The 9,617-nt window shown below is 44.7% G+C and overlaps 1 protein-coding gene across 4 annotated transcripts in view; it reads right to left on the reverse strand.

The window, feature by feature from the left end:
- Positions 1-1,471, reverse strand: part of Nexmif (neurite extension and migration factor) — a 116,918-nt gene extending 115,447 nt beyond the window's left edge. Inside the window, exons 1-2 of one of the 4 annotated variants that reach the window (XM_031366303.1) lie at positions 1,457-1,471; positions 199-441 (exon numbers count right to left, since the gene is read on the reverse strand). The gene's annotated coding sequence lies outside the window, so the exon portion shown is untranslated. Of the gene's footprint in view, positions 1-198; positions 1,228-1,275; positions 1,294-1,456 lie in introns of those variants that run through there. The other 3 variants (XM_031366299.1, XM_031366292.1, XM_031366304.1) reach the window with 3 other exon arrangements.
- Between the last annotated feature and the right edge of the window lie 8,146 nt (positions 1,472-9,617).

Consider the following 9,617-nt stretch of genomic DNA (forward strand, 5'->3'; position numbering starts at 1 on the left):
ACACAGACATCCACGCGCGCGCGCGGGCTCTCCCCGTCGGCATCCCTCGCCCGGCTCCTCGCTCGGCTCGCCCTCGGTTCCCCGCAGCCGCCACCCCCCACCTCCAGCTGCCGCCCGCCCGCTGGAGCCCGCCCGGGGAGCCAGAGAGAAGGCCCGGGCGGGGGAGGGGGGCGGCTGCATGGCAGCGCTCAGACTCACCTCGCAGGCCGCCTCCCGAGGCGCACGTCGCTGGTGGATCCCCGCTGCCGGTGTCCCGAGCTGGGACGGACGCAGTCAAGGCTGGGCTTGCCGCCGCCGCTGCCGCCGTCGCCGGAGCTGCTCGAGCTGCCGCTCACTGCTGCTGCCGCCGCCGCCTCTGCCTCTGCTCCGTGCGCGGGGCCCGCCAGGTGGACGCGCCTCGCTCAGCTCGCTCACTCCGGCTCCGCCGCCGCAGCCGCCGCGCTAGATGGAGGCAGAGCTGTCGGGCTCGGGCGCCGAAACTCAGAGGCTCCGCAGCCGCCCCGCCGGCTCCCAGGACAGCGCTCCTCTCGCCGCACCGCTCGCCCGCTCGCCCCGCTCGCCCGCGCAGGCACTGCCTGGCTCGCGGGCTGCGCGCGGCGGTGCCCGGAGCCCGCTCTGCACGCGGTGGCTGCGGCTGTCGGCGAGACTGAGACGCGGAGGGCGGTTGCGACTGCCGCTAGCGCTGGGAACACTACTGCTAAAGGCTGCCACTGCCGCTACTGCCACTGCTGTGGTGGTGGCGGCGGCGGCGGCGGCGGCGGCGGTGGCTGCTGCTGCTGATGCTACTGGTTTTCCTTCCCGGGTTCTCCACCCCCCTGCCTCGGCCCCCTCCTCCCCCCTTTCTCCTCCTCCTCCTCTTCCTCCTCCTCCTCCCCCTTCTCCTCCCTAGGCTGCTTGGCTCAGAGCCTCTGCGGGCTCTGCCTGCTCTCTTCTGCTTCCAGAGCTGCCTCTGCCCATTCAGAAAGGTGCCCAGAGTGGGGCTGCCTCAGCTGCCACCATCGCTATTGCCCCTGCCATTGTTTCCTCCAACACAGGCAGTTCTTGTTGGACACGTTCCCCTCCCTATCCTCCTTCTCCACCACAGCCCTCCCTTCCTTTCTCGCTCTTTCCTTACCCTCTCTGCGGTCCCTTCCTCGTGTGTACCCCCTCCCACCCTGTCTGTCTGTCTGTCCCTCCCGGCGGTCCCCTCAGACGTCCGGGAGCGCGCACTGCGCGGCCACCTGTCATAAAGGGCGCGCACCCCCCTTCCCCACCCCCACCCCGCCCCCCACTCACATTCTCGCAGCCCGCCCAGTCCACAGCGCCACTGGCTTGTTCTTCTCCTAGCAGACACGCAGCCGGACACCACTCTCCCACGCCTTTGAGGGCAATTATGTGTTCAGAGAGGGGCGCTCTGAAGTTTCAGGAAGAATATCTGAATGGCTCCATGTATTAAGCATCTATCCATCCAACCTACCTTTAACTTCAGGGCCCAAGCCCCGGGAAGGTGGATTGTGCTGGAAGGGTTGTAACAAGGCAGAGAATTGGAAAGAGATGAGTTTTTTGGGAAGTGAAGGAGAGAAAGGGGGTTCTGAATATGTCCGGGAAGGAAATGGGATCTGACTGCTGTCACAGGAAAATTCCTTAGGTGGTCATTTCCCTTTTGATGTCCTGGGAATCCAACAGTAAGGAATGGAAAGCGAGCCACCGGGAAACACATAGTATTCAATGGAGCCCTGGGTGTAGGGTTGGGGCCTGAGAACCACAGTCATTGCCACTAGAAACCAGGGTGAACGATTAAGTGTTGACGCTAGAACGGAGAGAATAAAGCTAGCTACTTTGTGTGCACTTGCTCCAGCAAGTCCTTGCCACAACGCAGTTTCCCAATCACGGAGAGCTCGATTTCAGATTTCTCTGCTTCCACCCTACAGCCTCATTTTCTAAGGTCAGACTTGGAGATCTGCAGTGTATAACTCCTATAACCCTTCACAGAGCCTGTCACCTAACCCCTCCCCAGAAACAGCACAGACACAGATAATGTGTATGGGTCAGAAGGGTCGGGGGAGAGATTTTTCCAGGCAAAGTAAAAGATACAGAGGTCGGGCTCAAGTTAAAGGAACACACATCCGTGGCTCTTTCATCCTTGAGCCATAGAGTGTCTGTATGGAGTGGGGGCAGGCTCTTAAAACTTACACTCGCCTAGGGGACACACTTCTGGGTGTGTTTTCAGGAAGGTTTAGCTAAAGTCTACCTACCACCCCACCTTCTTGGAATACTCCTTGTCCGTCCCCTCCTTTTATATTACAGAAACCCACCCATAAGTAATGGCTCATTTCTCAAAGAATCCAAACTTCGTGAGTGTATGTGACAACCACTATGGTGAGCAACCTACCCCAATTCTTTTGTTTAGTCCTCATAATAAACATAATTTCATTAGAATATTGAACCATGACAAAATATACAAAATATTGAAAAGAGGAATATTGCCTTATGTACCTTACTTACTGTGCAAGTACATTTGCCTCTTTTAGGCACAGAGATAAATAAAAAATAAAATAAAATTTGACATCCACCCTCAAATGTAGAAACAAATGTCAAGCATATAAAATGCCACCATCTATGGCTGGACTTCAATTGCCAGAATGAATTGCTCTTTACCCACTTGATTTCACCTTGGCTAACTACATATGCTATTATTCTTTTTTAAAGTTAGTTGCTAGCCAGTAAGATGGTTCATTGGGTAAAAAGCATATGCTTTATTTAACTCTGATGGTCCGAGTTCCACCCGAGGCTCCCACATGGTAAAAGAAGAAAATCAACACCCAGAAGATTTCCTGTGCTTCTATACACATGCCATAGTATGCACAAGTGTGTGCCCACACACATGCACACAAAATTAATGTACAAGGGTTGTTTATTAGTTACCAGTTATTATTTTGGTCAGTGTCTCCACTCAAAGACAGCAAGGAACACACACTTACAATAAAACAGTTTCAGTTTGTTACTAGTTACTGTGAAGGAGAACATACATCCTAAGTCTACTTATGACTGAATGGTGTCCCACCCCAATACTGTGCTGAAGCTTTAACCCTCAGGATCTCAGGCTGTGGCTGCTTTTGAAGTCAAATAAAGAAGTGATTGGCTGGAGAGATGGCTCAGCGGTTAAGAGCACTGATTGCTCTTCCAGAGGTCCTGAGTTCAAATCCCAGCAATCAGATAGGGGCTCACAATCATGTGTAATGAGATTGGATGCCCTCTTCTGCTGTGTCTGAAAACAGCTACAGTGCACTTGCATATAATAAGTAAATAAATCTTTGAAAAAAAGAAGTGATTAAGTTAAAATAGGGCCAAAGTGTGGGCTGCAATCCAGTCTTGCCAGTGTACTTAAGAAGAGGACATTTAGACTCCAGTCTTGCTAGTGTACTTAAGAAGAGGACATTTAGACACACAGAGAGATACAAGGAGCTCACAAGCTCACACACTGGGAAAAAGAACACGTGGGACACTATAAGAAGGCAGTCAGCTGCTAGCCAAAGAGGCCTTAGGAGAAATCAAACCTACCAACAGCTTGCTCTCAGATTTTTTTTACATTTGGAATGTAAATTTATTTACATTCCAAATGTTATCCCCTTTCCCTATTTCCCCCCCTCAAAACCTCATACCATTCCCCCTCCTGCTTCTATGAGGGTGTACTCCCACCCACCCACCCACCCATTCCTGCTTCTCTGCCCTCACATTCCTCTACACTGGGGCATTGATCCTTCACAGGACCAAGGGCCTCTCCTCACATTGATGGCTGACAAGGCCATCCTCTGTTACATATGCATCTGGAGCTATGAGTACCTCCACGTGTACTCTTTGGTTGGTGGTTTAGTCCCTGGGAGCTTTAGGGGTCTGATGGTTGATATTGTTGTTCTTTCTATGGGGTTGCAACCCACTTCAGCTCCTTCAGTCCTTTCTCTAGCTCCTCCATTGAGGTCCCTGCACTCAGTCCAATGGTTGGCTGGGAACATCTACCTCTGTATATGTCAGGCTCTGGCAGAGCCTCTCAGGAGACAGCCACATCAGGCTCCTGTCAGCATAATCTTCAGAAATGTGAGAAAACAATTTTTTTTTGTATAAGCCACTCTTGTCTATAGTATTTTGTTATGGTACACCAAACAAGCTAATATAATAAGTAACCATGGGGTAGTAGTAAATAGATGGAATAAAGGGTCTATTATACAATTTGGGATTTGGTCAAGTAAATTGGACAGAGGTCTAGGGAAAGTAGAGATTTGTTCCATGTTGAATACTGTCATAAAGGAAGGGATCTGTATGAAATGCCATTTTAATAAGTCTTATCTATATAAAGGTCAGACTAAAGTGGAAACGAGGCTTCCATGGGTGGCACAATGACCTTTTGTCTATGGTTAGACAACATTATGAAGCAGTCTTGTTTTGTCTCTCTTTATCATGTTCGCAGAGGAATTTCATCTGATGTTGGTATTTTTTAAAAGTTGTTTTGTCCAACAGAAAATCTTGGGTTTGCCTATGAGTGCCAGAGACAAGCTGGATCTGGTGGCACAGGCCTACATTCTTAGATACTTGGAAGGCTATGGTGGGAAAATCAAAAGTTGAAGACCTGCTTCAGCCACAGTATGGGAAAATTATTGAGATCCTGTCTCAAAATTTAAAACAAAGAACCTAAAAAGGAAGGTTTAGGATATAGATCAGAGGTTGTATGTGCTTCACATACACAGAGCCCTAGGCTCAATCAATCCCTAGTACTAAAGTAAATCAATAAAAAGATGTTAGGGGATGCTTTTGCTTCTTTCTCACTTGTGACATCTTAACACCATCCATTAGCTTTGTGGTTTTAAGTAAGTTCTTTTACACCTCTTTGTACCTCAGTTCTTCACCTGTGATTGAGGAAAATAAGAGTAAATATAGATTGTTAAGGGAGCAGAATGTATATATACAATCATGTGATATAATTCATTATATATCATCTACTATACATTTGTGTTATAAAATTATACATATAAAATTATATATGTATATATAGTTATATATTCATATATATATAATATTCTAAGGACTACATAGTCTTTAGACAACCTTCATTAAATGTGAGCTCCTTTCTATGTCTATTTTCTCCAACAGTCAATCATAGCATGAATCACATGATTATGCTTCTGTGTTGGTACGTTCTCCTGTGACAAACTGTGAGCTTTTGAAAGCAGGGAAACTATATATTATTATATTAATAATAGCTAATGATGATGGCTAATTTTGATTGTTGACTGGATTCACAGTCACCTGGGACATGCATGTGTGGATATGTCTATAAGTGTATTCCAAACAAGTTCCACTAAGAAAGACACCCACTCTGAATGTAGTCATCATCATACCATGGCCTAGAGTCTCAGGATGAGTAAAAACAGAAAAAATGAGAAAGGGAGCAGGGCTACCTGCATTCATCTCTCTCTGCTTTCTAATTATAGGCACAGTGTGACTAAAAGCCTCATAATCTTTTTCTTATACATTCCCCAATGTGATGGAGAGTGTGCTCTTAAAATGTGAGCCAATCTTCTTTCCCTAAGTTGTTTTTTTTTATATAAGGTATTTGGTTACAGTGGTGAGAAAAGCAACTAATATGCTAATTTTGCTCAGTAGTTTCAATGATCTTGGCCTTGATTTAAATGTTGTTACTCAAAGCAAACTTCTGAGACCCCATCCCTATCTATAGACTAGCCTATGTGGGCTATCCTCCTGTGGGCTTATATAACATCTGTGTTTACCTTAATCTGCACAATTACATGGGATATTAACATGGCTTATGTTTCGTCTTCCCTTTCTAAACTATTCCTTTTGGGAGAGGAGAACAAACACTTCAATTTCAATGTTCGTGTCGAAGCACAGTGCCTACAACAACAAAAACAATATAAAGACACTGGGTTGATTTTCACCATGTTCTTTGCTTTGTCTAGGGTGGATCTCACATCAGGGCAGTCTTTACACTGTTCATAACTCTCCATGTTTTTTAAGACTTAAGAGGTGATAGACAAGTGGTGGCTCACGCCTTTAATCCCAGCACTTGGGAGGTGGGTTTCTGAGTTCGAGGCCAGCCTGGTCTACAGAGTGAGTTCCAGCACAGCCAGGGCTACACAGAGATACCCTGTCTTGAAAAAGAAAAAAGAAAAAAAGAAAAAGAAAAAGAAAAAAATGTTACCTAGGAGGTGACAAAGAATCTCTTATAGAGTGATCTTTCTTACAAAGCACATCCAAATGACAAAAATCACTGTAAGTCTGCAAAGAAAGATATTTTCATTTGTGAGCCAATGGGCCCTGTTATTTAAGAGCCATCAGTAGTGTGTTTATTAGGGTTGGGTAGGATAAAATGAGTTTGCCAGTAGGCCATAAGAGCTTGGATTTTGACCTTAATTCTGTCAAAACCAAGCTGTGTCATATTCAATTAGCCAGACCTCTTTGAGTCTGTGTTTTTCTATGAGGCATGTGGAGAGCACAACCTATGTATTCACTAAAAATAGAGCTTGGTAACAAAAAGTAGAGTTTGCTGTAATTTCTTTTTAGAGAAGATATTTAACTCCTTTATTACTTTCATATTTCATATCTAGGTGATTTTAAGTCTGTGGACTCTGGAACTAGCATTACAGAGTAACCAAAGCCTTTCAGAATGCTAAACAACAGCCCCAAATACAGTGGTTTCCTGCTGGCTTTATCATCTCCCCAACAGTCCCACAATACCACCTGCTCTTAGTAAAAGGAGGTACAGTGTCTGGAAATGTTTGAGAGCTCAAGAGGTGCTGCCATCCTGGAGTTAAGTCCAGAAGCATCTTTCTATCATTCTGAGGTTAGAAACAGGGTGTTATTCAGCCAAATTTAATGTAGTGCCAGAAGGGTAGAAGTTGAATGACATAAATAACATTATTTTACTATCATATACATTTACAATGAAGGGAACAATCCTATTATTTTTCATATTATATACTGCCATGGTACCCAGAGACCATATAGAAGACATAGTAATGGCCTCTGGATAAGGGTTTTTATTGGACCCTTCCCTGATTACTTTCAAAGAACAAGACAAAATAACTCAAAGGCATCCAGATGTAGAACGTCAACAAATTGAAACCAATATCAGCTATTCCAATTGCTTGAACTGAAACACCTGGCATGTTGAGAGAGTCATTTAAATGCAGTGGAACCAACAAGCTGCCCCCAATAACCCCCTCCTTTGTCTTAAACAGCACTGGAAACGTATAGACCTTGTCCTCCTCACAATGAACAAAAGTTTCCATTTTTCCCTTTCAGCAGACCTTGGAGGGGCCAAGGAATTTCTAGCCTATGGATTATTCAGCTACTATTGTTTGAGGCCTGTATTAGATCTCCAAAGCTGAAAGAAAAAACTAAAAGTACCCCCTTTTTTGCTTCAAAGAGGCCTACAGTCTAGTGGATGAAATGTAAACACTGGAAAGCTAACTCTTGGGCTGTAAAGAATGAGGGCTAAGTGAGAAGAGTATCTCAGAACTTCATGAGAACAAAGAGGTTTCAAGATCCTTGAGCATTCAGCAAGCATGATAGCCCCAGGGACGTAGAAGCATGCTACATAGTGAGAAGAACAGATGGAGCATGTGAAAAAGCTTAGGAAATGCTGAGGCAGGATGGCGAACAATGTGTTTGGGAATTAGTGACATTTCCAGCATGACTGAAACCAAGAACTTGCTCCAGGGAACAAGCAAATCTTGGAGGGAATAAATCAGACCCACTTGGTAGGCTTTGGAACCCTAGAATACTTTACCCTTAAATTCTCATTCTCTGCTTTATAAATGTTTAAAAGAAAGATCATGGATACATACTAGATTGATGGTCAAGTCAGTGAATGACCTTTAGGGTTCAGATAATAGCAATGATGAACTTTGTGATTTATGATGTGTTTTTAACAAACATCATGATATCTATTCATGGCTATCTATTCAAAGGCCCTGCTGGAGAGAATCTAGTCTTTACCCTTCTGCTTCCTTGAAATGAACATCTATAATTATCAAGTAGAGCTCACTATTCTAAGCTGCTAAGTTGACTAAGTCTTAGTTGCTGGAGGTGGAGACAATGGTAGGGCCCACAAATCAAGCCACATAAGGAAAGCAATGGTACTTATCAAGTATCTGGAATATCCTATCCCCTGTCCCTATTTCCTTAGATGATTTGAATACTGTGTTTGAAATCAGTCTGAGAAAGGACAGCTCCTGCTACTTGAAACCTTTCCTTTACAGCAATGGTTCTCAACCTTCCTAATGCTGCAACCCTTTAATACAGTTTCTCATATTGTGATGATCCCCAACCATAAAGGTATTTTTGTTGCTTCTCCGTAACTGTCATTTTGCTACTACTATGTATTGTAATGTAAACATCTGTGTTTTCTGATGGTCGTTCAACCCTCAAAGGGGTATTGACTCACAGGTTGAGAACTGTCTTAGAGGATGAGACTTTGAAACATACTGGAACAGGCTGAGTGACTTAAAGTTAGAAAACTGAGATCTGGAGAAAACTATTTCCATCTTCAGTAGCAACTGGCCATTGGGAGAATCCCCAGATGAAGCTAGCACAAACAGTTCAGTATGCCCCATTTCACAGTTCCAGACACTGTCCAAAGATGTTTGAGGACTGGCAGCACTGGAAAATTTAGGAGTAGGGGTCGGGTAAGGGACTCTCAAGACCCAGAGCAGGACCATGGACAGAGACTAGCAGGCCTCATTTGCAAGAGCTCATGGTGAAGTGCAACTCTCCATCCATCATGAAGCTCTGTGTCTCAGTGCCACTGCAGTTCTGAGCATGGTGTGTAGAATCTGTGGTGTCAGTTTGGGACTGCCCTGGGTTGTGCACCTCCATAACACCATGCACAATGTGAGCTCTGTATTCCTCTCTCAGGCATGATATGGACTTTATTTGGTATAGGAGATATTCATTCATTGTGCTGGGTGTGCACTCATGGGAATTACAATGTTGTATCATGTTTTGAAGAATAGTTCTAAAATGAAGAAACAAGTAGACTAAGCTCATCTCTATTTCTGGCGTAGGGCTTCTGTTCCATTAATGAAAGTACCTCCAAATACTTTTATTCATGTAAAAAACTAACATCTCAAAATACCCCACTCTTCTTTACAACAACAACCCCACATGAAGGAAAGGAGAATGAGCTGTGTTTTCGTGGTTTGGAATCAAATAATCTGGTGTTCTGCCCCTTATTAATATAATCTTGGGCATTTACTGAGTTTTCTCAAAGCTATGTAGTCCCTCCATTAGTAAAAAACATACTGATAGAAATAATCTCTATATAACAGAGAACTTGTAAAAGAAGCTCATGAGTTAAGATATATAAAACATCTCACAAGGAGCTAGGGTGGTGCTCAGTCAATAAAGAGCTGAGCACATGAGGATGAGGACCTAAGTTTGGATTTTAAACACCCACACAAAAATCAAGGTAGGAGAGTACACACCTGTAAGCCCATTGTTGTGAAGAGAGAAATAGGAGGATTTCTGGTACTTTCTGACAAGTCATTTTAGACAAACTGATGATTTAGTGAGATGCCCTGTCTCAAAAAACAAAGTGGTAATGCGGCTGAAGAGATGACTCA

The sequence above is a fragment of the Mastomys coucha genome, chromosome X, assembly GCF_008632895.1.
Source record: "Mastomys coucha isolate ucsf_1 chromosome X, UCSF_Mcou_1, whole genome shotgun sequence".
NCBI lineage: Eukaryota > Metazoa > Chordata > Mammalia > Rodentia > Muridae > Mastomys > Mastomys coucha.